Source organism: Tiliqua scincoides, chromosome 1 (genome assembly GCF_035046505.1).
Source record: "Tiliqua scincoides isolate rTilSci1 chromosome 1, rTilSci1.hap2, whole genome shotgun sequence".
In the NCBI taxonomy this organism is placed as follows: domain Eukaryota; kingdom Metazoa; phylum Chordata; class Lepidosauria; order Squamata; family Scincidae; genus Tiliqua; species Tiliqua scincoides.
In genome coordinates, this window is record NC_089821.1 from 278,865,193 (window position 1) to 278,892,549 (window position 27,357).

General features: G+C 44.8%; 1 protein-coding gene across 5 annotated transcripts in view; it reads right to left on the bottom strand.

Moving 5' to 3' along the window:
* EXTL3 (exostosin like glycosyltransferase 3) overlaps window positions 1-27,357 on the bottom strand; it is a 157,088-nt gene that overhangs the window by 117,266 nt on the left and 12,465 nt on the right. The window contains exon 1 of one of the 5 annotated variants that reach the window (XM_066626569.1): window positions 12,985-13,140. The exons of 3 other annotated variants lie outside the window; for them this stretch is intronic. The gene's annotated coding sequence lies outside the window, so the exon portion shown is untranslated. Of the gene's footprint in view, window positions 1-12,871; window positions 12,928-12,984; window positions 13,141-27,357 lie in introns of those variants that run through there. One more of the 5 variants, XM_066626578.1, reaches the window with a different exon arrangement.

Consider the following 27,357-nt stretch of genomic DNA (forward strand, 5'->3'; position numbering starts at 1 on the left):
TACTTTTTTGTTATTTACACAAGACTAGTGCATCTTATCAACAAAGTTCAGTTATATGAAAGAGTATATACAAGCTTGCAGAGGCTTGGTTTTAAACTTTTTTTTTTTGGCCTCTCTTTGTAAACAAAATTGCAACTCAACCCCTGCAGAGAATCCAAACAAAGGAAGCTGGAGTACAAAAAGGAAAGAAAGTAGTAGACAAACAGGCTTATGCTACAAGCCTGTTTGTCCCACAAGTAAGAAGTGGAAGTCATGCACAATGCTTCCACGTCTCCCCAATGGAAACTTGTTTCCCTTTTCAAAATTTAACTGTGGTCTACAGCCAAGGGTCACAGCCTAAAATGTTCCAGAAAATCAAGCTGAGAAAATGTCCAAAACATGAGAAGTGCCCATGGAGAGATCCCTCCCCTCCTTTCCTCCTCCAGCTCTCCACAGACAAAAGGAGAGGTACTCTCCTCCCTTGTGATATATTTTGTAGAAGCATCACAGGGCTGCTTCCACCATCTCTCCCATCAATGCACTAGATGTGGTGCAGAAACAGTTGCTGCTGGTGAGTGGATGTATGGGGCCCTGTAACATGCCCATGGAAAAGTAGCGTGACAGTCAGGGAGAGGGCTGTGCTAGTTTTGCTACGCAAGGAAATGTTGGTGTGGGGGCATTTTCAATTACCTCAGCTCCATAGACTCTTGAGGTAATACTACCACCTTCTTCTTCAGAATACCACCACCAGAGGCCCTGAAAGTTTCATTCTACCCTCCCAGGGCCCTGCAGAGGCCAGACATAAAACACCAGAGCTCACAGTAGAGGCACCAAACACGAACACAGGCATACCTGTAGAGGCCTGTGTGGGAAGTCTTACTCAGCTCCAGGTAGGCATGCATGCCTATCTTGGCATCCTTCATAAATTCTGAATCAGACTGAAGTTTAAATAAAAACAAAAAGTCACCAGTCACAGCAATTTACAGTCAGTCTTGGAAAGTTTCTAGTCCCTGGCTCATTTAGTAATAACCGATTCTTCTTCAACCTTGTTGCAAGACTAAAGGGCAGAAACTTAGAGGCAACACCTTTCAACCAAAAGTTTAATGCTGTTGTAATGCAGTACTTCACTCTGCAATTCTGCTCCTCTGGGCAGGCTCATGAAGCATTTGTGCCAATAGGCTTGCAAAGCAGCTTATGTGAATCCACTAGAGAAGCAAAGGCAAGAGGGAGGTCTGCCTCATTGACTTCTTTTTCTCCTCCCCCTTAAGGCACAGTCGGGGTTTCTGAAGTTCCCGTACATTTGAGCCAATATGTTAATCCAAGCACAGTATCTGAAAACCAAGCAAGTTATGGATTACTGTGTTTTAGCTGGACACAACCACTAAATACTAATAAAATCAGATGGAATCTTGCATTGACTTAGAACAGGGGTGTCCAAAGGTTTTAGCAGGAGGGCCACACCTTCTCTCCGACACTGTGTTGGGGGCCGGGGGGGGGAAGGATTACTTTACATTTAAAATTTGAATAAATTTACATAAGTTTACGTAAATGAATATATTAAAGATGAACTTATATGAATGAATGAAGGTCTTGCAATAGCTCAAGACCTATAAAAGGCCTTGCACAAAGCAAGACTGGCCTTTCCTTTGCTGCTGCTACTGTATCACAGACTCTGAAACAGCAAGCAGTGGAGGGAGTCCTCATCCCACAGCTCACGCAAGAGGTCAAACAGTCGCCCTCACCCTGAGAGCAGTTGCATCGGGCCAGTGCGGGCTCCAACAAATCTCCGGAGGGCCAGAGGCTCATTGGAGACTGGGGGCTCCCTGAGGGCCACACTGAGAGGCCTCGAGGGCCACAAGCGACCCCAGGGCCGGGGTTTGGGCACCCCTAACTTAGAAGATCCTCAAGCTCAGCACAATGTCCAGAAGGGTGCTCCGTACCATGGAGTGACCACAGAGGTCATAATCACACAGACACCACCAATACAAGGAATAAGATAATTTAGACTACCCTTGGAGACTGGACAGGGGCAAGAAGACTTGGAAGACTGGCACTTCAGCACATGAGCCCAAGCACTTAAGGTTTAATAAATGAGATCTAGCATGCAGTGGTGGACATAGGGTACCTTACTTACACCTGGGGCAGGACACTGGAAACCACAAGGTTGACCTGGCCTACACCTCAAAATCCCCAGGGGAAGGCTAGGTCTACCAGCTGCTCAGTGGTGAATTGACACCCCTGGTGTATTTTAATAACTGGGGTGGATTGCTCCCCATCCCACCCTCAGTACACCATTGCTAGAGGCTCAAAATCATGCCTGCAAGAGAAAATGGATCCTCTCCACCTTAATCCACAACAGGAAAGACAAAAGAAGGTTCTACTGCACTGGTGGGGTGGGGTGGGGTGGGGTCTGTAGATCAACTGTTGATTTTTTGGGGCACCATTTCTGTTGTTCTTCCTGTTTACATCCAAGCAAGATTACAAGAAACTCACTCCTTTCCTCAATTGTTGGACTTTCCTCTTACATTTTTATAAGCAAAGACAACGTTTATATGTAAGCAGCTTTGCAGACATGTTTAGGAAAGATAAACATCCACAAGAGTACACTTGCCTACCTGCTTAGGCAGACTCGTGCAAGTCATCCGTCACCAAACAGAACATAATTTAAGAAGAACAGAGCCCCTTTTTATAAATGTTGGTGACCTGGTTGCCTGGAGGAGACTGTAACCTCAAAGTGCACAAAGGACGATGGCTTGGCTGAAAAACTCCTCTTCTTTCTGTTCTGAATGTAGTGCCAATCAGTTTCATGGGCCAAATCCAAGTTCTAGGGTTATGAGAGAATTACGCTCTCTTGCTCTTGCACTCTCTCTCTCCCCCCAACATTCACACACACTTCCTGTGACCTTCAGTAGTCATTTCTAAACTTAAAAAAAAACACATCAATTTAACCTTTCCCAAGATGGAAAGTGCTAAAAATCCCTTGACTAATTGGACTGCCCCACTTCTAACTCTATGATATCCTTTTTTTGTGATGAATTTGTCAGAGCTGCACACAATATTCCAAACGCAGGTGCATTTATACGAATAAATATATACACACCATGTCCAGCTTTATATGAAGATATTGCAAGACCAACAGTTTCTAGCACAGAACTTGTTAGAGGGAAGCAGCAAGAAAGAAAAGTTTGCATTTTCACTGAACTCTCTACCATGCCCCAAATCTCCTTCCAGGAGAATCACTGCCAGTTCAGATCCAATCACTGCAAAAATGAAGGTGAGATGGTTGCGGGTTTTTTGGCCCAATGTGCAACACTACAGTTCCTGAGAGGACCAGGAGGTCGAGAGAAAACCGCCCTAAAGAGCACTTCATCGCCAAGTGGGAATTTGAACTGAAATCTCCTCAGTGCAATATACTACCCAAAACTGGCATGATCAAAATATATGGACTACTGAGAGCTAGGAACCTTGCTCAGGTAGCAGCCCCACTATGATCATGACATAGAAACTGGAAGCATCTTATTCAAAATGTTTGGGGGATGCTGCCAGAGCCCTAGCTTTCTACACTTGAATAACTACCATATGTTTTAGCACACAACGCCCTTGTTGGGCAATTCTCAATTTTATTTTTGTGTAACATTTCCCTGCTGCTCCACAAGCACATATGACACTGGCCAGACTGACAGTATGCCGCCAGTACCCCCGAGTCAATGACCAAGAGAATAAGCATCAAGTTTTGTTTTGTTTTGTTTAAACCAAGAAGCGTAATGTAAAAGCTTGCTGGTAAATAAGAGGCTCTTTACCCACCCCTAGCCCCCAAAAGTAACTGTAGTACAGACCAACTATATAACAGTCTCCAGTGACTGAAAAAAAAGGTTTAAGCAAAAACAGCTTCATTATATGAAATACTACAGATTTGAGAAAGGCTCATGCACAAGCAACACCAATTAATGTGCAGGAGAGACTAGCAAAGATAAAATGATCAGATAAAACCCACAACAGAATTTAAGCCACTGGAACTATATTTAATGTTAGCCTAAAACAAAAACTCCATTAAAGGTTTAATTTCATTGACTGACCTCATTCCCAGCAGGTCATCTTCTAAGCCTGCACTAGGTTGGCACAATTAACACTGAACACTTTACCAAAATCTTGATTCCACAGCATCCACCAAGCCTTAATCAAGGTCAGAAAGGCAATATAAAAAAATCATAAAATTGCAACCCATCTATGGGATTGGTTCACAGTTCAGTGGCAGGGAACATGTTTTGTACACACAGGGTCCCAGGTTCAATCTTCAGAAACATGTACTAGTAGGGATGGGAAAAGACTCCAGTCTGAAATTATGGAGAGTTGCAATAAGTTGATACAGACCAGTGTTTTTCAAAGTGTGCTCCTAGGAGCTCTGGGGCTCCCAAGGACCCCTTCAGGAGCTCTAGGAGCACACCATAAGTGGCTGCCATCCACTTAGCTCTGCACCACTTCACACATGAGCTGGCGTTCTGGGGTTCCAAGACTCCATTTAGGAGTGCAAAGGGCTCTGGAGACCAAAAAGTTGTAGAACCTGTGCTGGCATAGACAATAGTGTACTAGACTAGACTGAAAGACTAACTCAGAATAATGCAGCTTCATAATACGCTATCAGTAGTCTCCATTCCTCAATGCATGTTTAAATATGAAGAGAGGAAACCATCACATACATTCCCTCTGTTTAACCTTGCCTCCCATCCCCTTCCATCTAGTCTCCCTTGTGTCAAGATCTAGATCAGGGATGTCAAACGCGTTTAATACCAAGAGCCGAACAGCATTCATGATACCTGCTGAGGGCCAGAAGTGATGTCATTAGGCAAGAAGTGATGTCATTAAACAGTTCATAACCAAAAATAAGTACTTTTTCTCACTTAGGAACTCATTCGCTGCAAATGACAGAAGACAAAAATACACAAATCTTGATCATATTTCAAGATATAAGAGAGCCCAATTTTCAAGTGGGCTGCCCTTACAGCAATAACACCTCAGCAGCTTGCTCAGCAGCTGAGAGCAAGAGGGCCGGATAAAAAGCTGCCGCGGGCTGCATCCAGCCCCTGGGCCATGCTTGCCACCCCTGCCTGATCTAGATTGTATGCCCCTTGGGGCAGAGATCCATCTTTTCACTCCTCATAAAACACAATGTGCTGTTGATGGCATTACATAAATATAATAATTAAAACAAGAAAACTATATAAAAGGAGTTATATCACCCATTCTGGGACATTTAATCAGCATCAGAGACACAGACAATATCCCCACCACCGTATTGGCAACCTTCAATCTCGAAAGACTATGGTATCGCGCTCTGAAAGGTGGTTCTGGCACAGCGTCTAGTGTGGCTGAAAAGGCCAATCCGGGAGTGACAATCCCTTCCACAACAGGAGCAAGTGCAGTCTGTCCCTGGTCTGTCTCCCTGGCTATGGGCCTTCCTTCTTTGCCTCTTTGCCTCAGACTGCTGGCAAAGTGTCTCTTCAAACTGGGAAAGGCCAAGCTGCACAGCCTGCCTCCAAGCGGACTGCTCAGAGGCCAGGGTTTCCCACTTGTTGAGGTCCACTCCTAAGGCCTTCAGATCCCCCTTGCAGATGTCCTTGTATCGCAGCTGTGGTCTACCTGTAGGGCGCTTTCCTTGCACGAGTTCTCCATAGAGAAGATCCTTTGGGATCCGGCCATCATCCATTCTCACCACATGTCCGAGCCAACGCAGGCGTCTCTGTTTCAGCAGTGCATACATGCTAGGGATTCCAGCACGTTCCAGGACTGTGTTGTTAGGAACTTTGTCCTGCCAGGTGATGCCGAGAATGCGCCGGAGGCAGCACATGTGGAAAGCATTCAGTTTCCTCTCCTGCTGTGAGCGGAGAGTCCCCACCACCATCACCACCACATTTCCTATGAACTTGATTGTGCCAGCAAAAAAAGCCCTGGAGGCTTGTAGTTTAATCTTGAAGACTAAAACTATATCCTAAACACACTTTCCTGGAAATAAGCTCCATTGGACACAATGGGACTTACTTCTGAGTAGACACACATGGGATTGTGCTGTAAACAAATTTACTTCAGGATAAGCTGCCAGGGACAAGAATCCACTTGTATCTGATGACGTGGATTCTAGTCCATGAAAGCTTCTACTGAAATAAATCTGTTTAGCCTTTCAGGTGCTACAGGACACTGCCGTCTTTGCTACAACAGGCTTACGCTTTTTGGAAGCTGACTGTGCTAACATGACACCTCTGAGGACTGGTTGGCTGGTTTATCAGAAGCCAGCAGAGGGAGCAGCAAACTGACTGTTGCACCTTCGCTTTACACTGGATACTTAACATACGCCCCCACCCTGTCAAACAAAAAATGAGAGGGAATTCAAAACTATTGGAACTAAAAACCTCACTCTGTCTTCTAAATTACAGCAATCTGAAGTCATTTCAAATACCCAAACTACTAATTTGCCAGTAGACATTTTCAGAACCTAATCCATTTGCAATGGATCCATTTGCAATGGATTAGCCCTCTTGCAGCAGGAGACTTCAATTAGCATGATTTCTCAGAAACAAGATTTCACTTTGCACTTCAGAAACCAGCCTTCCTTCCCCTCTCTGTAATAACAACCATTTACCTTGCCAGATAGCAATCAAGGCTTTCAACATCCACAATCAGCTATAGACAGAAAGGGCCCTTGCACTTTCAGCCACCTTTACTGGTCCAAAGAAAACTGGGCATCCAGATGCCTTCTGCGCCCATTCTCCAAACAACCCAACTCATTTGTCTGACAGCCATCACTTCTGTGCTAACACAGCAAAACGCAGTTGCAGAAACCACTGTGAAACCACCACTAGAACATTTTGTGCTGGAAAATTTCCCCTTCCCCCCCCCCCCCAATAACAATTCACCACAAAGACTAGACCTTTCGGCAGTGCAGCCTTGTGGGCAAAAGAGGCAGCAATGCAGAAGACACCAGGAGTTTCTCTCTAGCACCCTCTTCAAAACATGCATCCTTCTTATAAGTTTCAATCATGTCCCTTCCTTGATCACCTTTCCTCCCTCCCCAATCTAAATCCTCCAAATATTTTTATTTATTTTTTCACATTTTTGTACCGCCCTTCCTCCAAAGAGCTCAAGGTGGTGTACACAACTGCTCCCCTCCTTCTTGTCCTCACAACAACCCTGTGAGGTAGGTGAGGCTGAGAGAAAGTGACTGGCCCAAGGTCACCCAAGAAGCTTCATAGCTAAGGGGGGATTTGAACCTGGATCGTCCAGGTCTAAGTCCACCATCCAAACCACTACACCACCCTGGCTCTCATTATAGGAAGATGCTCCAGCCATCTGATCATTTTGGCTGTCCTCTTTGACACCTTTCCAGCTCTAAAATGTCCTTGTTGTGGTGTGGACACCAGCACTAGACACAGTTTTCCCAAGCAAGGCTACACCATTAATTTACACAGAGGCAATATAAAGTCAGCAGTGTTGTGCTTGATCCTTTTCCTAATGACCCCTACAAAGGAATTTGCTTTTTCCCCCAACAGTTTCCTGCAGGTTGATATTTGCATTGAGCTACCCACCAAACCACCACCACCATCCCCAAGATCTCTTTGCTGGTTCATCACCAAAAGCTCAGGCCCATCAGTGCATATGCAAAGTTGGAATTCTCTGCCCCCAACATGCATCACTTCATACCTAATTACACTGAACCACATTTGCCACTCCCATATCTGTTACCTGCTAACCTCTCTCTTCCTGGTGGCCATCTTTCTGGAAACAACATGCATCAAGCCTGATTCTAAGAACCTATCTGCAACTGCAGCCAGAAATCTGATTAATTTGTTTTTTTTTATTGTATGCAAACAGCTCTGAGAGGCCTCAGTCTGAAAGGCAGTCTACAAATAAATAAAATGTAATAAATATAATTTGCCTCCAATTGTCAAAGTCAGTTACAAATATTATATAAAAGCTAAGACACTGGAAGTCTTCCCACCTCACAGCAGGATACTTATCAAGGAAATTTATAAAAATGCTTTCCAGAATGAGATTCCAGAAGAACTAATGAATCCAAGATACACCTGAGCCTGAGTTTTCCAAAACTGCTATTAAATCAAAGATATCACAACTTTTTTGCCATTTTCTCTGCATCACTGAAGAGCATCAATCTCAGTCATCAGTGATCAAAATAAAAAAGTTTGCTGCTGAGAAAGCCCTCAAACCACCAAGCATCTTCTCATCATATCTGGCTTGTAAAGGGCACCCTTATGACTTCTGCTCAGCTCCCTGATGCAATCTGAGCATTACAGTACAAATTCTCAATACATCTTCCCATCCTATCCTCTCAAAAAGAAAACTAAAAAAAGTCAAGAGTTTCAGAGAGTTGTTTTGACATCTCTTTTGCAATAAAATGTCAAACAGTTCAAGGACTGTTTGTACCACCGTTTCAGTGCCAAGAGGATTTGGCTACAAGCAGCTGAACTCTGAAGAAGATAAAATACAGTCATTTGAATTAAAAAATAGACTAACCAAAACAGAACACTGCATGGAATTGCAGAATAAGATGCCTTTCAGCACCATGCAAGAGGTTATTTAAGAAAGAGAACTTGGCATTGTCCTTCTGCCCCAATTCCCCCCCCCCCACAGATTGCAGTAAATACCAAGAGAACTTAGTCATTACTCCCACACAGAGCTCCTTGCTGAAGGCAGCATTCCCCCAATCTGAGGCCTTCAGCTATCATTATAAGGGTTGAATCCATTCATTTATTATCAACTACATCCAACAGTTCAGTCTATGTAATAAGTTATCTGATAAGATCTGACAAAAATGAAAGATAAGACTCCAACCTGAAAAAGAACAGAATGTTACAGCCCACGACAGTTAGCCAAGTAAAGTGTCAGGCAAATCCATTACAAACTTCTTGATCAATTAAGAAGTGCTCCTGATTATGATTAGGAAGCAATTACAGAAAAAGTTATCTATTTTTAACACACCAATTTAATGGCACATTTGGGGCAGTGTGTGTGCCTGTCCCGCTGGCGGTAAGATAGATAAATACAGTTTGATTTGTATATTTTGTAGGGCGCTCACACTGCCCCAAACATGCCATAAGGCACGTTGCACAGTGCGAAGGATAGTCATCATGCCTGCAGGAAGGCTAGCACACAGACTGTCGCCACAAGTTGGAAGCCTGTGCCTACCGGAACAGGTAGGTGCTCTGCTGGCCAGCAAAGGGTAGAGGAGAGCAGGAACAGCTACTACTGCCATATCTTATTTCCCTTTGCAGGCTTGAAAGCCTCACAGGACAGCTTGGATTTGCACCAGCACATATCCGAGTAGCCCCATTACAGCTGATGGGGCTTTACCATCATTTATCCCCTTACCCTGAGGAGACATCCATCAGCTGCAATTCACGTATGGGATGCAGTGGAGAGTGCACTGGTGCCACTGCATCACAGCATGGGACTTCTATTAGGATTGGGCTGTCCAGTTGCAATCCTATACATCAGTGTTTCTCAAACTGTGGGTTAGAACCCACTAGGTGGGTCGCGAGCCAATTTCAGGTGGGTCCCCCTTCATTTCAATATTTTATTTTTAATAAATTAGACTTGATGCTACTATAGCATGTGACTGTATTTGGGGAAATGTTACAGACCTGTACTTTTAACAGACTACAATGTATATGCTTTTAACAATGATAGTAAATAGGACTTATTCCTGGGTAAGTGCAGGCAGGATTGCAGCCTAGGATTGTTAAAAATTTCCCTGCTCGATGATAAGACTTCTGGTTATGACATCACTTCTGGTGGTGCTAAATGTGTGAGAACCACTGCTATACACACTTACCTGGGAGTAAGTTTCATTGAACTCAATGGGACTTACTTCTGAGTAAATGTGTATAGGCTCCTGCATTTAAACAATTTATATCTCCTCTTTCCCTCTCTCCATAATCAGAACGATCAAATTACCCAAGTCAACCTCTGCCATGAGAAAGTGGTCTTTTTCATCACAATTGTCCCAAACTTTGCCAAGTGAGATCACAAAAAGCAGGTGTCTAATGAAATGAGCAAGTAATAGCATTTCGAGGAAACAAACCCATTTTAGTCTTTACAGACACTACTGCTAGATCCAGTAACAAACAAGAGTGCTGCCACAAGTTGTTAACACCAATTATAACTTAATTCCATTTTTATCGCACCCTTCCCCTCAGGAGTTCAGAGCAGCATACACTACCCCATTTTTATCCTCACAACAATGCAGAGGTTCATTACATAGGGTCAATTAACCCATTTTTGCCCAGCCCACAGGTGTACACATTTAGTCCCTGTTGCATATATGCAACATTCGGCAGAAATGGTTTAAGCAGGAATTTGTACCTGGGTTTCCTGGTCCAGGACTCTAACCACTACACTGTCTCTCCACTTTTATAGGGGAGGTTCTGGAGTCATGTCTATTCAGAAACATTGGCCCATCCTTTAATTCTAAACATGCTTGGGCTTGAGCAATTCATTTGCTGCATGTCACACATTGGAGATCAGTTTCAAAGTTCATCTCTAATGCTTAAAACAGTTTTTCACTGTGGAAAAAAATTTACCCTCATTAAGAACATAAGAACAGCCCCACTGGATCAGGCCATAGGACCATCGAATCCAGCTTCCTGTATCTCACAGCGGCCCACCAAATGCCCCAGGGAGTGCACCAGATAACAAGAGACCTGCATCCTGGTGCCCTCCCCTGCATCTGGTATTCTGACATAGCCCATTTCTAAAATCAGGAGGTTGCACATAAACATCATGGCTTGTAACCCGTAATGGATTTTTCCTCCAGGATCTTGTCCAATCCCCTTTTAAAGGCATCTAGGCCAGATGCCATCACCACATCCTGTGACAAAGGGTTCCACAGACCAACCACACGCTGAGTAAAGAAATATTTTCTTTTGGCTGTCCTAATTCTCTCAACACTCAATTTTAGTGGATGTCCCCTGGTTCTGGTGTTATGTGAGAGTGTAAAGAGCATCTCTCTATCCTTCCCATATACAATTTTGTATGTCATTCCTTAGTCAACCTAACTACATATTTATCTCAAAAATCTATCAGTAAGTTGCCAGCTCTTTTATAAGCCATTTCTGCCCAGCATTGCATATACTCCACCGGGACCAAATGTGTACACCTGTGGGTCGGGCAAAAATGGGTTAACCATATGTTCTATACTATTCATAGGTCATTTTTTCAGATGATAAGTACTTTGCAGCTCCAGTCACACTGACCTTTACAATATCCGTCCCCCAAGGAAACATGTCAGACAGACTTGGCCAATTCTCCAGAGTCAAACGGAAGAGGTGAGCCTGTGTCTTCCCTCACTCTCCTTAGACCAGTGGTTCCCAAATTCCTACAAGGGATTCGGGAGCACTGTAAATATGTGTGGGGGAGTGGGGAGGCAGTAACAAGATTCCCAGGATCACTACTTCTGGGCATGGGAGGGTTTGTTTGTTTTTGTTTAAACTTACCTGCAGCCAGCACTGCAGTACTGAGTGTGTGGGGCAATTGGGGAGCCCTCCACAGGGCTCTCCATGCCTGCAAATATCTAAAAAAAAGGGGGGAAAATGGGCACTTACTGTTTCATCGTGAAAACTGGAAGTGCCCATTTTTTTAGACATTTGCAAGCACAGGAAGCCTTGCAGAGGGCTCCCCAGACCACCCAAAGACTACTGTGGAAGACTCCTCACTCAGCAGTGAAACTCTCTGGATGACCTTTAGCAAGTAATTCTTTCTCTCAGTTTTACCTACCTCAAAGGGCTGTTGCAGTGTTAGGTAGAAGAAACTATGCATACCACTCCATGTTCCTTATAGGAACAAGACAGAAGATGTAGTCAATCAGCACACAAAACTGGAATTTTTGGAACAATTCACCAACCCTGTGAAGCACCTGCATGGATCAGACCTCTATGTGACTCCTGTCATGTTTAAGTTGGGAAAACACTTTGAAGTGCAGCATATCAGTACTGCAATCAAACTGAAGAGAAATATACAAATTTCTTCACATTCTCACACCCAAATTCAAGGAACTACACTAGATCCCTGTTCGTTGTCAAGGTCCTTCAATGGACTGGAGAGCCAGTGTGATGCAACTGTTAGAATACCAAGTAGGAGAACCTGTGTTCAGATCCCTTGAAGCTCATTGGAGGACCTCAGGCCAGTCTCTCTCTCAGCCTAACATACCTCACAGGGTTGTTGTAAAGACGAAGGGGGTAACCCAGGTATATCACCTTCTTCTGGGTGTCTTCATCTATGAAGCTTGGACCAGAGAAAGGCCATTTGTAGAACTCCCTCCCAAGAGAAGCCTTCCTTTAGGAGGAAGGCACCACAGTGTGAAGTTGCACCACACTCATCAATAAACTGGGATCCAGTGAAGTTCCTTTAATCTAGGTGTGAGAATGCAAAGAAATATGTATATTTCTGACCAGATTGATTGCAGCTTTGATAAGTTACGCAAAGCGCATGGGTTGTGGGTGCTTGGGTGCCTCGCATGGCAGCAGCGCTTTCCAAAGGACTCCAGTGGGGAGGCTCTGCCTCACCTGCCTCCCCACCCTGCCCCTCACAGGTGGCAGCACTTTCCAAAGGACTCCAGTGGGGAGGCTCTGCCTCACCTTTCTCCCCACCCAACGCACCTCCCTGAAATGGCCTACATTGAAGTGCAGGCAGGAGGCAAGCCTTCCAAAGCACCAGCCTCTAGGCAGAAAGGCAGCCTCCAGGGTCACCAGCAACCACATATCTGGCCAGTTGAACTGGACCCCCCATCCTGCCCAAGGGGAAGCCCAAGAGACCCACATGCTCCCCTCCCCCGCCCCCTCTCCCTCCCCAGCAGCGCTTTTCCTCTCTCCAGAAGAGCAGCACTCACTATCCCGAGGCTGGACCATTCTGCAGGTCCGGGGGGATCCGCCTCCTCCTCTTTCAACCTCATCAGAGGCAACTCACAAAAGGTCGCATGTTAGCCGATACAGAGAAACACACCTCTCCTCTGCCGCACATGGTACCGTCCCGTCGTCATCATCTTCCCCCCCCCCCTTCCGAGTTTAATCCTCCCGCCTGACGGGTGCCGCAGCCGCTCCAAGGATCCGTCGCGGAAAAAAGGGGGAAGGAGAAAGAAGCCGCCGTCTTCGCCTCTTCTGCCCTCCGTCAAAGCTGCGCGCCCGTCGTTCTCCCCCCTTCAAGTCAGCCGCAGATGGTTCATTCCATCCCCTCACCTCCCTCGCGCGCCCGCCACCGGTTCCTACAACGCGTCTTCGGTCATTTCCGACAACATTCAGGGAAACAGCCGAAGGGTGGGCGGAAAAGCCCGACGGGAGGCGGAGATCGACGAAGCGGAGATTAGGCGAAGATACACGAACGACGGAAATTGCCGAGTTTTTCGAGTGTTAACCCCACACGCGCGCATGCGCAGTGAGCACATGAGCTTCCCGCCTAAAAGAGGGCTCTCCACACACGTTTCTCTTTAGATCAGAGGCTGGAAGCCCCGAAGAGGCTACCTAAGGCTACAATCCTATCCACACTTACTTGGGAGTAAAACACATTGAATACAATGGGACTTACTTCTGAGTAAACAAGCATAGGCTTGGGCTTTGATACCAAATGTGTATCTTCAAGCACATCGGTCCAAAATGAACACACAAACTCTGATGGAAGCAACCTAAGTGGCATGCAGGACAAAGCAAGCCTCCCTCCCTCCCTCACACACACAAACACACAAAACCCACTTCCCTCACCTTGAATGGTAACAGGTAGTGCAATCCTATGCATTTAGGGCAGACAACAAAATATTTCTTTACCCAGCGTGTGATTAGCCTGTGGAACTCTTCGCCACAGGGTGTGGTGATGGCATCAGGCCTGGATCCCTTTAAAAGGGAACTGGACAGATTTCTGGAGAAAAAAAGTCATAAGAACATTAGAACAGCCCCACTGGATCAGGCCATAGGCCCATCTAGTCCAGCTTCCTGTATCTCACAGTGGCCCACCAAATGCCCCAGGGAGCACACCAGATAACAAGAGACCTGCATCCTAGTGCCATCTCCCTCCCATTTGCAATTCTGAGTTAGCCTACTTCCAAAATCAGAAGATTGCACATACCCATCATGGCTTGTAACCCGTAATGCATTTTTCCTCCAGAAACATGTCCAGTCCCCTTTTAAAGGCATCCAGGCCAGATGCCATCACCACATCCTGTGGCAAGGAGTTCCACAGACTGACTACAGGCTAAGAAAAAAAATTTTTTCTTCTGTCTGTCCTAACTCTCCCAACACTCAATTTTAGTGGATGTCCCCTGGTTCTGGTGTTATATGAGAGGGAAAAGAGTGTCTCTCTATTCACTCTATCCATCACCTGCATGATTTTATATGTCTCAATCATGTCCCCCCTCAGGTGCCTCTTTTCTAGGCTGAAGAGGCCCAAACACTGTAGCCTTTCTTCATAAGGAAGGTGCCCAGCCCAGTAATCATTTTAGTTGCTCTCTTTTGCACCATCCATCACAGGTTGCAAGCTGTGATGGGTATGTGCATGTCATTAGTCTGTGGAACTCCTTGTCACAGGATGTGACAATGGCATCAGGCCTGGGTGCCTTTAAAAGGGGATTGGACAAATTTCTGGAGAAAAAGTCCATCACAGGGTACAAGCCATGATGGGTATGTGCAATCTTCTGATTTTGGAAGTAGGCTAACTCAGAATTGCAAATGGGAGGGAGATGGCACCAGGATGCAGGTCTCCTGTTGTCCTGTGTGCTCCCTGAGGAATCTGGTGGGCCACTGTGAGATACAGGAGGCTGAACAAGATGGGCCTTTGGCCCAATCCAGTGGGCTCTTCTTATTTTCTTATGTCTACTCAGAAGTAACTCCACTGTGTTTAAAGGGGCTTACTTCTAAGCAAGTGCACAGAGAGGTCAGCAGCCTTCATTTTAAAAGGTGCTTGCCAGTACAGTAGAATTTTTCTCCACTGATCAGGGTGAATTGTTTCACTGGACTCCTCCTTTCAGGCCAGGCCAGCTTTCTTTCAAGGAAAGAGGAGGAATCTTAAGGGCTGCTGTGACAAGGTGAAAGTGTTGAGCTAACACCCCCTCCACTCAAGCAAATTTGGCAAGGACAGAAAAATCAGTACTGCTTATTTAAAAAGAGAAATAAAATTGAGCTTTGTTATGAAAGCCAGAGCCCATTTCTAAATTATTTCAGGAAAGCCAATGTCTTTCTTCTGTAATCTATGGAACCTTTTCAACCTTTTTCATCTCGTAGCACACTGACAAGGCACTAAAATTGTCAAGGCACACCATCAGTTTTTTTTATAATTGACAAGGCACACTGCACTGCTGATGGGGGGGTCTCACACACCCCAATGGCCCTATTAATAAATGACCCTCCCCCCCAAACTTCCGCAGCACACAGGATGACAATTTGCGGCACACCAATGTGCCACAGCACACTGGTTGAAAATCGCTGATTATTTTGCTACCTCTCATTGTCAATACTATTTTGTTTTTCAGTTTTTACTTCTAGATTGGATTTTATTAAGAATTTTAGTTTGTAACTAACAAATATGTAACAACATCTCTGATGGATGATGATGTTCTTTGTATCATTTTTGGATGTTTCACTTTAAAATCTACCACACCCAGTTGGGGGTAGATGGCCATACTTTTCCCACCTACAATCTGGAGAGCCCAGAAGCCTCCAAATTCATATTTACCAGTAGATCTTGTTTTTCTTTTCAAGTTTTCAAAATCTTGTTTTTCTTTTCAAGTTAAAGCCCAAAGCAGCTAACAACAAGAGGTTCTTCTTCCCAGTGTCATGATCTGTTTATTTCCTTTACTATACAAAAGAAACCTGCTACCCATCTTTCTCCCTAAAATAAGGCTTTTAGAAAGAAGAAAAAAATCTCAGGGCAAAGGAGTGCTCTTTACATTACATTTCTTATTTTTTTACTCTTTTCCACCTATCAATAAAATGACACCTCTTGGATAAAAACAAGTTTTAAAGAATTATTTAGTAGTTTTATGGTATAAGTCTCTTTAGCAATAAGGCTCAAGGTAGCATACAATTTAAAATGAGATGGAGTAAATTAAGAGAAATATAATAAGTTACAGAAACAGCAGCGCACACACTAAAATTCAGCAAAGCTATGAAATAGTAGAAACAGCTATAGAGCATGGGGGAGTGTCCAGGTGAATAAAAAGTATTTGTGGACTTCTTTGAGGATGGCATATTCTTTCTGGAACACCAAATGTATAAATAAGGCCAGTATTACTACAAGGGCAAGGATGAAGCAGCCTCCCTCAGGGCAATTTCGAGGTACAACCAAAGGGCAGACAACTGCCAATTATTTGGTTATTACGGTATTTTTACAACAATGGAGAGCAAACCAATGGCATTTGGCTTTTCTGTCGCAGACACCAAAATGTCTGGGGCTCTTCTGGAAAGGAACTTGCATCAGAAGCATGATACATGAGGCAAGAGCAAAGTTGGTAGTGCCTATCTATGTTTCACCTGGACAATACAGAATTGAAGATATAGGTCCAGTGGCTACAGAAGCTTTTGAACCATGCTTCCAAAAGCCAGCCATGGCTGGGGAAGACAGCAAAAGTTTCACCATCACTGCCCAACTCTCTTCTGCCATTACTTAGTTGAGCCCAGTGGGGCTTGTACTTGAAGGCTCAGCTCCTCTTGAGATGTTGGGAGGAAGAGCAAGACTGATAGCAAAGAAGGGAGCAGCTAAAAGGCAGTTTCCTCCCTCCATTGTATCCTCAGTTCCACACACAGAGTTCCGTTTAGCTATAATGACTAAAGTGTCGATGGCTCTGCCCTCCATGAACACTTACTCCCATTTTAATCAAAGACCATCACTGGGTACTCAAATCCTATCCTCACCCCAAAGAAGGAGCAGCAGCACAGCTGCCAAAATGAAAATATGCCTGCTGGAAACCCTTGTAATCACTAAATATTGTTCAGTGGCAGTGTCAGAGGTTTTGGAAACAGGCAAAGTTACACAAAAAATCATGCTTCAAATGGCACAGGAAATGCACCCTTTCAAAGAAGCCCTGTTTCTTTCTATTTTCTCTGCTGGTACAGATCTTCAAATACCCCACATATATCTAAACATGACTTTCTGGTCTTATGCATGAATGTCAAACTTTGAACAGCTAAACATGACATCACACTTTATAGACTTCTTTCCAACACCAATTTGCATTTTTACCATCCTACTGCTGTTTTGCTTTCTTGCACCATTTTTGTTTCTTTAGTTTTACAAAACAAAGGAAGAAAGTTTTATAAAGGAAAAGAGAGACAGAGAGTGAGAAATCATGAGCACCAGTTCTATAAGAATGTCACCACTCCAGCATTTGGTTCTGTGGCTGTAATCTCACAGGACCAGTAACCTCTTGACAGGAATGAAAGTGGAACAAGCATTTTGCACAAGCTGCTGTTGCTCCTGGCAAAACACTTATGTTCACGACAGTCACAACTCAAAATTCCTACAAAACATGACAAAGGAAGCTGCCTTTTGACAAATGTGAAAAGTGACTCTGGACAAACCTTTACAAGGTTATGCAGTGTGCAAAATTTGTTCCCATAACCAGAGGCTCTGTAAAATAGCTAATTTCAATGTAGTAAAAATAGCATCAGTGAAAATTTAGTTCTGAAATGTCTCAAGAGGTACAGCACAGTGTTTCTCAAGCTGTGGGTTGGAACCCACTAACTGGGTCACAAGCCAAATTCAGGTGGGTCTCCATTCATTTAATATTTGATTTTTTATATATTAGACTTGATGCTACTATGGCATTTGACTGCATTGGGGAAATGTTACAGATCTGTACTTTTAACAGGCTACTATGTATATGCTTTTAACAATGATAGTAAAGGGGACTTACTCCTGGGTAAGTGTGGGTAAGACTGCAGCCTTGGATTGTTAATTTTCCCAGATTGATGACATCACTTCCGGTGGGTCTTAACAGATTCTCATTCTAAAAAGTGGGTCCCGGTGCTAAAAGTTTGAGAACCACTGAGCTAGAGAAAGCAACTTCAAACAGGCAAACATATAATTCAAATAAAAACACTTTATGGAATACAGTATGTGGAACTGCATACTTGGCTCTCTTTTATTTTTATGCTAAAAATTAGTGATTATCAGAATGTGAAGGCGTTCCCCACACATACGTGATGCAGGGCATAAAGCTCAAGTGTGAAGGCAGGAGGCTGGAAAGGGAGTTCAGTGCAGGAGATTCCCACCCATATCCTAGACCCCACAGCTCACACTCTCACATCCCCATTCTGCTACTGAATCACACATCTGATGTGAGGCAGAGAAGAAGAGGAAACTCCCTGTAGTGGCCAATCCCTCTCTTCCAGTCTTCCTACATTCCCAGGCAGGCCTTTAATTCTGGGCCTTTATCTCCAGGAAAACCTGGAGCAAAAAGGGGGCAGCGCAACATCACAGCCTTTCTAGTGCCACTGATAAGTGTCTTCCAGCAGCCTCTGCATACCCACCCCAAGGACCAGAGCTTTAACAAACAGGACAAACTCCTGTCTATACTGAAGCAAGCAATCCTATAATTATGCAGCTATTAAAAGGCGTTAGATAGAAATCTTAACTCTGGAATCAGACCAAAAACCCCTCCTTTGCAAAGCCTAAGGGTGCACAAGCCAGAACAATCCAAAGGGGTTAGAGTTACCTCTGTAACATCCTTCAACACCATGTTGCAGTCATAATCAGAGTAGTTAAAGGAAAGATGCCCCCCTTTCGTTCCATATGCTTATGGGAGAAATGCGTATTTCTAAACAATTTAAGTCACTGTGAGTTTGGAAGAAGATAGCAAACATGTGAATCATGAGAACAGAAAACAACCATGTAAACATCTGTGAAAGGCTCAAGGCAGTGGTAATGGGAGCTGCAGGCAGTCCTATTAAGTCAGAGAAGCTATTGACAGGGAGAGACAACAAACTCTAGTTTTTCCTAGGACTCATATATTCTCTAAAGAGCCTGAATACATCCCCAAAAATCTTTAAAGCCCCTTTCTTCCCATATCTATACTGTCAACATTTACCACTTGCACATTTCAGATAGTCAATATTGGTTCTGTTGAAGATCCCACTGAAAGTTCATGCAAACTGACCCAAACCTTTGTGTGCCATAAACTCCACAACACTCCAAGCTTTATGCAGTTCTGATTACTCCCACCCCCATGACCACAGGCCTGTTTTAGATTTATTAACATCATTATGAACAGAGCAAGTGTAATGCATTCTCCAACTGAGAATTTTCCAGGTATTTTAAAAGTACGTAGTTTAGAAAAGTGCATGAGAGAACCAGAAAGCTCTCAGACATTGTAAAACCAGAGTCAAACCATGCCATTCTCACCATACAAAGGCAACGTATAGGAGCTCCTTTGTGAGAGAGAGCCACACAAAACTACTGTTATTAACTGGTTTGATGTATATCCAGTTACTCCCCCTCAAAACTCAGATTTGTTTGAGGACAGAGCAGACAGGAGTAAGGTGAACCAAAAAGTTTGTGTTCCATATAGATCTTTAGCAAAAGATGCTGGCCAGAAGTGGATAGAAACCACTACTGGCAGGACATTAGAATTAGTGGAACACAAGAAGCACCCTGCAGAAGCAGATCAAAGTGGGTCCATCTACTCCAGAATCCTACTGCCCACCATGACCAATCAGACACTTCATTGGAAATCCACAAACACAGCATGAAGGCAACAGCCCTCCTCCATCGTTTGCTCACCATGAAGCAGTATTCAGTTTACTCTAAACACCACCAAAGGTACCATGTAACAAATAACAGACCCCTCCTCCCCCATGAATGGGTCTAAATCCTTTCAGAGCCAAGTAAGTAGCCATAGCTACATCCTGTGACTGCAAATCCCATAAATTATGTGTTTTGTGAAGAGGTACCTTCTATTGTATTTCATGGATCTACTGCTAGTCAATTTCAAGGATGAAACACAAATGGGCTGGCCCATCTAAAAAGCCAACTGAGATAGTTGCCTCAGGGCCCAATCCTAGCCAACTTTCCAGTACAGGTGCAGCTGCAGTGCAGCCCCAAGGTAGGGAAGCAAATATTCCCATACCTTGAGGAGGCCTCTGTGACTGCATCCCCACCAAAGGATGCAGCATATACCCCATTGGCACAGCTGCACCGGCACTGGAAAATTGGATAGGGTTGGGCTCTCAGGCAGTAGCTTAATGGAAAGTGTCCACCTCCATCAACCCTGTCACCTCTCCTGTTCTTCTTCCTCCCACACTTTACACCACTTTGAATATACCTAGGAGTAGAGAGGTGGGATAAAAATGAAATAAGTAAGATGCGTGCCCAGCCTCTGCACTCAGTCAGCCTGTATGCACTCACACATACATCCCTGTGGAGAAGAAATGCATGGGCTCAGCTTTGGATTTTTCAAATATGTGTAAGAAGGAGCAGGGTAACTCTCTTGTGCTCTCCCTCTCTATGCTCCCCCTGCTTGTTTAAAGCATCCAAAGCCACTCTCAATCTCCCCTTTGTTAGGTGGCACGCTATTCAGAATCAAGAACTGGGGAGCCAGCTGCTTAGAAAAGAGACAAAAGTGGCATTATAGGTGTACACCTACAGAGAGCAATTGGAAATTGTACATCAAAGCACATTTCCCAAAGAAACAATCACCGCATTATGTGGGGCTTAGGCAAAATGTCACTGAAACGACTGAATACACCCACACACCCTTTCCTCTTGGAAATATAAACACCTTTGCCCACAATCTTTTCACCCCTTTTATCATTTTTAATGCACCCACAAAGGAATGCACAATGAATAGTACTTTTGGCGGAGAAAAAAAGACTCTAAAAGGCAACTGTACAGCTACAAAAATGTTATATGTATTTCATATACATATATCCCATCACCTTTCTTCTTTGATAAAAATTGATTATCCAGTGGGGTGGACAAAGGCAAGATATAAATATTTTAAAACAAGATTACTTTTGCAATTTTTTTTTTTTAAAGAGAGCACCAAGACTTGCCTGGTAGCCACATTATACAGAAAAGAATCCTTCTGGATTAGAGCAAGATTCACCATTCAGGTGAATTCAGATTCCAAAAGTTGCTGGGTTAGATGCCACATGGAAAGTCCACAAGCAGGACTTCAACACAATAACCCTGTCCGGTTTTTGCTCCCCAATTGAATACTCATAGGTATTCAAATGTATATTGCCTCTGAACTTGAAGGTTTCACATAGCCATAAAGACCAGTAACCAATGACAGACCTCTCCACCTCCTAGAATGTGTGTAAAATCCCCGTAAAGCCTTCTCTGAGCTAATAGTCATCATCACATCTACCATGACTCCAGGCCTGGGAGTTATGCACCCAATCAAAATCTAGACTACAAAATGGTAAGTGGACTACAGATGCTCAGAGCCAGCTCCTTCCTTATTGTTATTTTGCGCAAAGGCATGATCTGATGAATGAACAGGCCTGGCTGTGAGATAAGGTTGGACTCTATTGTTTTGCATCCTACAATTCCCCATGTTGGGCTAGCACCCCAGCACTACCATTAAGTCCCAGACCAAAAACATGAGAAGCAAAGTTGCATTCCTTCAGCCCAACTGGATGGCTGAGTGCTTTGCCAGATAAGCACCTGCTCTATCAAAGGCTGAGTTAGCATTCTGAATTTGGGAGGGGGGCCTGAATTTCTTCTTGAGGCCTTTCCACATCAGTGCATCCCACTGTCACCACATGTCACCAACTGCTGGTTGTTTGGTTTTTTTCCAGTCTCCTCCAAAAGTTCACCCATTTGCAGCTTCCTGCACTAGCTATAATTTAACCAGAATGTGCACCAAGGAAACCCAAGTTGTTTCCCACTCTTCAGGGTCCACCTCACAGCAGATGGTAAAGTTATAAATATCAATGCAGTTGATAACAAGCAAGACAGAAAACAGACAAGCAGCAGCTCAGTCAGCTCATCTTAAAATACCACAATGCACAAGTTGAACAGCATTAGTTCAGTTCTGGCATTGCAAGACCAAAATGAAAACAGTGAGCTCCTGCAATGCATGCAGGTTAAGAATTAAACAGGTACAACAAAAAATAAATTTGCCTTGTTCAGTCCATACCTCTGTAGCCTTGAAGGTTGGAAGTATAGAATCAGTTAGGAATATTATACATACACTTAAATTCAAGGAAATGAAACAATGACAAATTAAGTTCATTTCTAACAGACTGAGATCAGAAAAAAAAGAAAGACACTTCCTCACCTTCACACAATCCAAAATTCACTTGTGGAATTCACAGCCACAAGGTGTTGAGACGCCACTAGCTTCCTGAAAAAAGACTAAAGAATTGGGAACATGTATGGATAACAGGTCTATCAATGCCACTAAATCCACTAAAATTGAGTGTTGGGCGGGTTAGGACAGACAAAAGAAAATATTTCTTTACTCAGATGTGGTGATGGCATCTAGCCTAGATGCCTTTAAAAGGGGATTGGACAAGTTTCTGGAGGAAAAATCCATTATGGGGTACAAGCCATGATGTGTATGCGCAACCTCCTGATTTTAGAAATGGGTTATGTCAGAATGCCAGATGCAAGGGAGGGCACCAGGATGAGGTCTCTTGTTATCTGGTGTGCTCCCTGGGGCATTTGGTGGGCCGCTGTGAGATACAGGAAGCTGGACTAGATGGGCCTATGGCCTGATCCAGTGGGGCTGTTCTTATGTTCTTATGCCTGTAGCTCCATGGGGCCTCCAAGTGCAAAGGAAGGATACTTCCAAAAATCAGATGCCAGTAACAGGACCAGATGCCAGTTACCTTCATATCCTACTTGTGAGCTTCCCAGAGGCATCTGGCTAGGTGCTATTAGGAAGAAGGGAAGAAAGAAGGTGCTGGATTCAATAGACTCTTGGCCTGATCCCATGAAGTCTCATGTTCATTTGAAGCATTTGACAAATGGGACTGTAAACAAATGGGTTCTGTGCAACTATACTCTGTGACCAGGTTCTTACCTCTCAGCACTACAAGCACAATCTAAAAGAAACTAGTTGCAATTCTGTCTGAGAGCCACACAATGAAAGTCTATTGCCTGTAACTAAAGTCCCAATGACTAGGGATGTGTGGTTATTCTTAGGGAAGTGGCCAAGACTGACAGGGAAATTGCCATGGAAGAAGATGTGACTATAAGCCCAGCATAACTTGTGACTCCCGACTGTAAAGAAGCTTCAGTAGCCTGAACAATCCAACACTGGTCAGTCCATTCAATGAAGATTTCAATCCTGCATGCACGTGTTTGGGAATAAGCTCCATTTGACCGAGGGCTTACTTATCTCTAAACATACATGGGCTGGGCAGCTCTTCTCCCTGAAAGTAATGGGATGGGGCTCCATCATTCCTCCTAACTGACTTCTGCTGGTTTTTTGCCTTGAAAGAGTCACAAGGAATACAGTTCCCCAAATCACAGCATCCGCTTTAGCAATTCCTACTTCTCCACTAGTCACAACCCTAGTGGAGAAGGCTGTGCTTCACCTTTTTCCTCAGACTACAGTGGCTTCTACACCTCTCCCCCAGTAGCATAGCTAAGGGGGTGCAGGGGGTAGCAAATGCACCGGGCTACAGGGTGGGAGTGGCTACAGCGCGCGGGCAACAATGCCCACATGCCTATCGGACAGCTGCAAGGCATACACAGGAGGAGAGAAGCTGCTGCAGGCACAAAGCAGAAGAGAGGAGATTGGGGGGGCAACAGTCAACTCACTCGCTCCTCACTGCCATTCCCCACCCACAGCGACTTAGACTGGGCTTCAGGTGCAGGGCGGAGCAGCCAGCCCAGCAGCTGAGATGGTGGCAGCGGCGGCAGCAGTAGCAGCAGCTGGGGACTGTGTGGTCTGCTGCTGCTTGCCTTCCGCAACTGCTGTGATGTTCGGCAAGAAGATCGTTCTCTGGGGGGGGACGGGACACACATAATTTAGCTCCAAACAGTCACACAAGAGGGAGGCATACAGGAGAGAGGAGAGACTCGAAGCCCAGCCCTATGCATGTCTACTCAGAAGTAAGTCCCATTATAGTCAATGGGGCTTACTCCTAGGAAACTGCATAGGACTGTAGCCTAGGTTCGGCTGCAGGCGAGGACTGGCAGCCAAGAGGGAACTGCTTGATGTTGCTCCTCTTCCATTCTCCACTCGCCTTCCTTCCTCCCTGCCTTCCTGGCTGCGATCTCGCTCATGCCAGTTGCAGTGGGCTTGAACGCCAGGATCTTCCCCTCCAAACATTGTCAGGCAGGAGGGAAGAGCTGGAAACTAGACACTTTGGGACCATCACGAGGGAGGGGGGCAAAAGTTTAGCCAGTGCGTGCCTGCAACTGCAGTCCAATCCAAGTTGCTCACCAGAGTTGCAATCTTATCCACACTTTCCTGGGAGTAAGCCCCATCGACTATAATGGGACTGACTTCCAAGTAGGCATGCATAGGATTGAGCTCTCAGTTGGCTGGCTGTTTGGCTGTGATGAGTTCCCTGCACAGGATCCTGAAGAGGAGAGCACACAAGGCAAGGCAAGGCAAGCTGCAGGAGCACTGAGCAGCACCTGGCACACAGAGCAGGCCTGGCCTGGCCTCTTAGTAATAATAATCATCTCATCATTTATTTGTAATTCATGATTCCTATTCTATTCCAGTTCCTAAAGTTAAGCTGCTGGCTCATGATTGTCTCCAGCTCCCTGCACCTCTCAAACTGTATAGGCACACTTTCCTGGGAGTAAGCTACATTGACTATAATGGGACTTACTTCTGAGTAGGCAGTCACAGAATTGGGCTCTAAATTAGATATGCCTTTTAGATTTGTGGAAGTAAGAGGGGTGGTGGTTTGAAAGAGGGCCTCTTTGGTTTCCTCCCTTTTTAGAAGCCTCCAGTGATTTCTAAGAACATTTCCATTTCAGCAAGCCTTCTAATTTCAGTCTTCTCTAGCACCTGACACCTGCTACTTTTATTGATGGTTTTATGATTTATTGTATTTTATGTGCTTTTGTGTTCATCCATAATGCCTGTGATTGTTTGATGCCTTTTTACATTGCATTTTACAGTTTTATTTTAGATGTATATATGTTCAAATTGTTGTAAACCACTTTGGATGCCCCTCAGAAGAGAGTGGGATGAAAAATTAAATAGGTAAATAAATAAATAACTTAGTTTTAATTCATACTACTTATGGCCCAATCCTAACTTTAAACAAATACTTACTTTTTCAAAATGTTAATTAAAGTGAGTGAGAAATATTAACTAATAAAAAAGACTCAATTAAATTTGATTTCGTTGCGGGGGGGGGGGGGGCTACAAAATGCTCTTTGCACTGGGCAGCAAATGGCTTAGCTACACCACAGCTCTCCCCAAGAGACAGTCACAAACCCCCACAGTCATTCTGAAGCTATTTCATTCTGTGATTTTTCAACCAGTGTGCCATGGCATACTGGTGTGATGCAAAAGGTCTACAGGTATGCTGTGGGAGTCTGGAGCACAGTGGTTGAAAAATCACTGAAAAAACTCTTCCTGTTTCTGCAGCTCTGTTTCTGGGCCAACTGTCTAGGGAAGAGCCAGCAGAGGAAGAGGGACAGACAATTCAGTACTATAGGCAGTTGCCCTAAAAACAAAGCAGCAAAACCCAGAAGAGTCTCCCAGAAGCGACATCATAAGAGACTAACAACCCAGTCCTGAGCTGCCCGGCACACAGGGCTGCAGCAGCACCAAAAATAGCACTCTGGAGAAGGGAACTTTCATCCCCTTCCCCTGAGTAAACCGAGCAGCCCAGCAATGGGGCTACTCGATTCTACAACAACCAAAAGCTCGGCGTAGAACTCCAGGTTGGGCAGCCAGCCCGACATGGAGGCTCTGGATTCGGTGGAGCAAAGCTTCACCGGTTCTGCCTCCCTCCTGCCCCACTCCCTCCCCCGGCACACCTCCTACTTGCCCTCCCTCTGCCTCCCCCTGCCCTGGAACGCCTCCTCCCTGCCTCCCCCATGCCCCCACCTACCTCTCCGCTGCTCGACTGTCCGCGCAACCGCCAAGCAGCGGAGCTCCGGTGTTCCACCAGTGCTAGCCCAGCACCAGTCTGCGTTGGGCTAGTGCCAGTGGAGCACCAGCACTAGGGCCCACAAATGTGCCACAAACGGCACATTTGCGAAAGTATGTGCCTGCAGTGAGCCGGCACACAAAGACTAGGATTGGACCCTGAGACCGTAGAGAAGCCCAAAAAGGTCAGTGTGCTGAGAGCAGAAAAATGATGGGGGGGGGACACCACTGATTTATATATGATACAAAATCCCTTCAAAATGAAGCACTTTCAAGTTCCATCTGGGTGGCATCAGGGGTCAGCCAAGGGTCCATGACCATCAGGGGACCCCATCAGGCCAGGCCAAGCCCTGAACTCTCAATACCAGTGGCAGTACTCAGTAAGGCAAAGGAGCCATGAGAGGCCCACTGCAGGGGTTTGGCCCAGGAACCCCAACTGAAGCTGGAACGAAGTCCTGTCAGTTTCCCTGGGAGAGATAAGAGCTTGTGCTTCACTCTCCCACTGAAATCAATAGGACTTAGAAGTGGTTAATCCCAACTGGATAGTGCCCACAGTCTTCATTTTGATATTCTGTACCAGTAAGAAATGCCATTTAGCTAAAAGGTATTCAGATTTCATTCGCTTTTATTTTAATTTGGTGTCTTAACATTCTGGCCTCCTGTACCATCAAGACACAGGGGAGCTGTAATCAATGCCAAAGACCTGTAATCTTGCTACTAAATGCAGACTACTTTTGCCAGCACACCAGTCTCTCAAAAGCCCTGGCCTCAGCATTAGCTATCTGAGAAACTCATGGCTTGTGCAAGGACTCTGCCTACACTCCTGCTCCCTTTTCCCAATTTGTGCTTTAAATCATGCCCCTGCTCAATTTCAATCTCACATCTGGTTCTGGCTGCTCTACAGCTGCCTTGGATATCAACCCCCACCTGATCTCAATTACACTTCTGCCTCTGGTCCTTTTCATCTCTATTTACCTACTCAGGACTTCTCAAACTTCAGTGCCTGATCTTCCTTCTCTGAAACTCAGTCCAAAACAGTCACGGTTATGTTCTTGCCTCTGGCCCCCTGGACAGAGCATGGAGTGGCCCCCTGTTGAGGTCCAACATCAGCTGAGTTGCTGATTTAGCTAAGATCTGCATGGCTTGCAATCCTGTGCACAGTCAAGGTACTTAACTAATTTCAGTCTGAACAGTCTTGTTGAAAGGCTATATAATCTCCCTCCCTAGAGGCTGCAGTTCTTTGTAAATGTGAAGCTGTCCTCTATGGAGGTAGATCACTGGTTCATCTGACACTGTATTACCTATTCTGACTAGTGCAA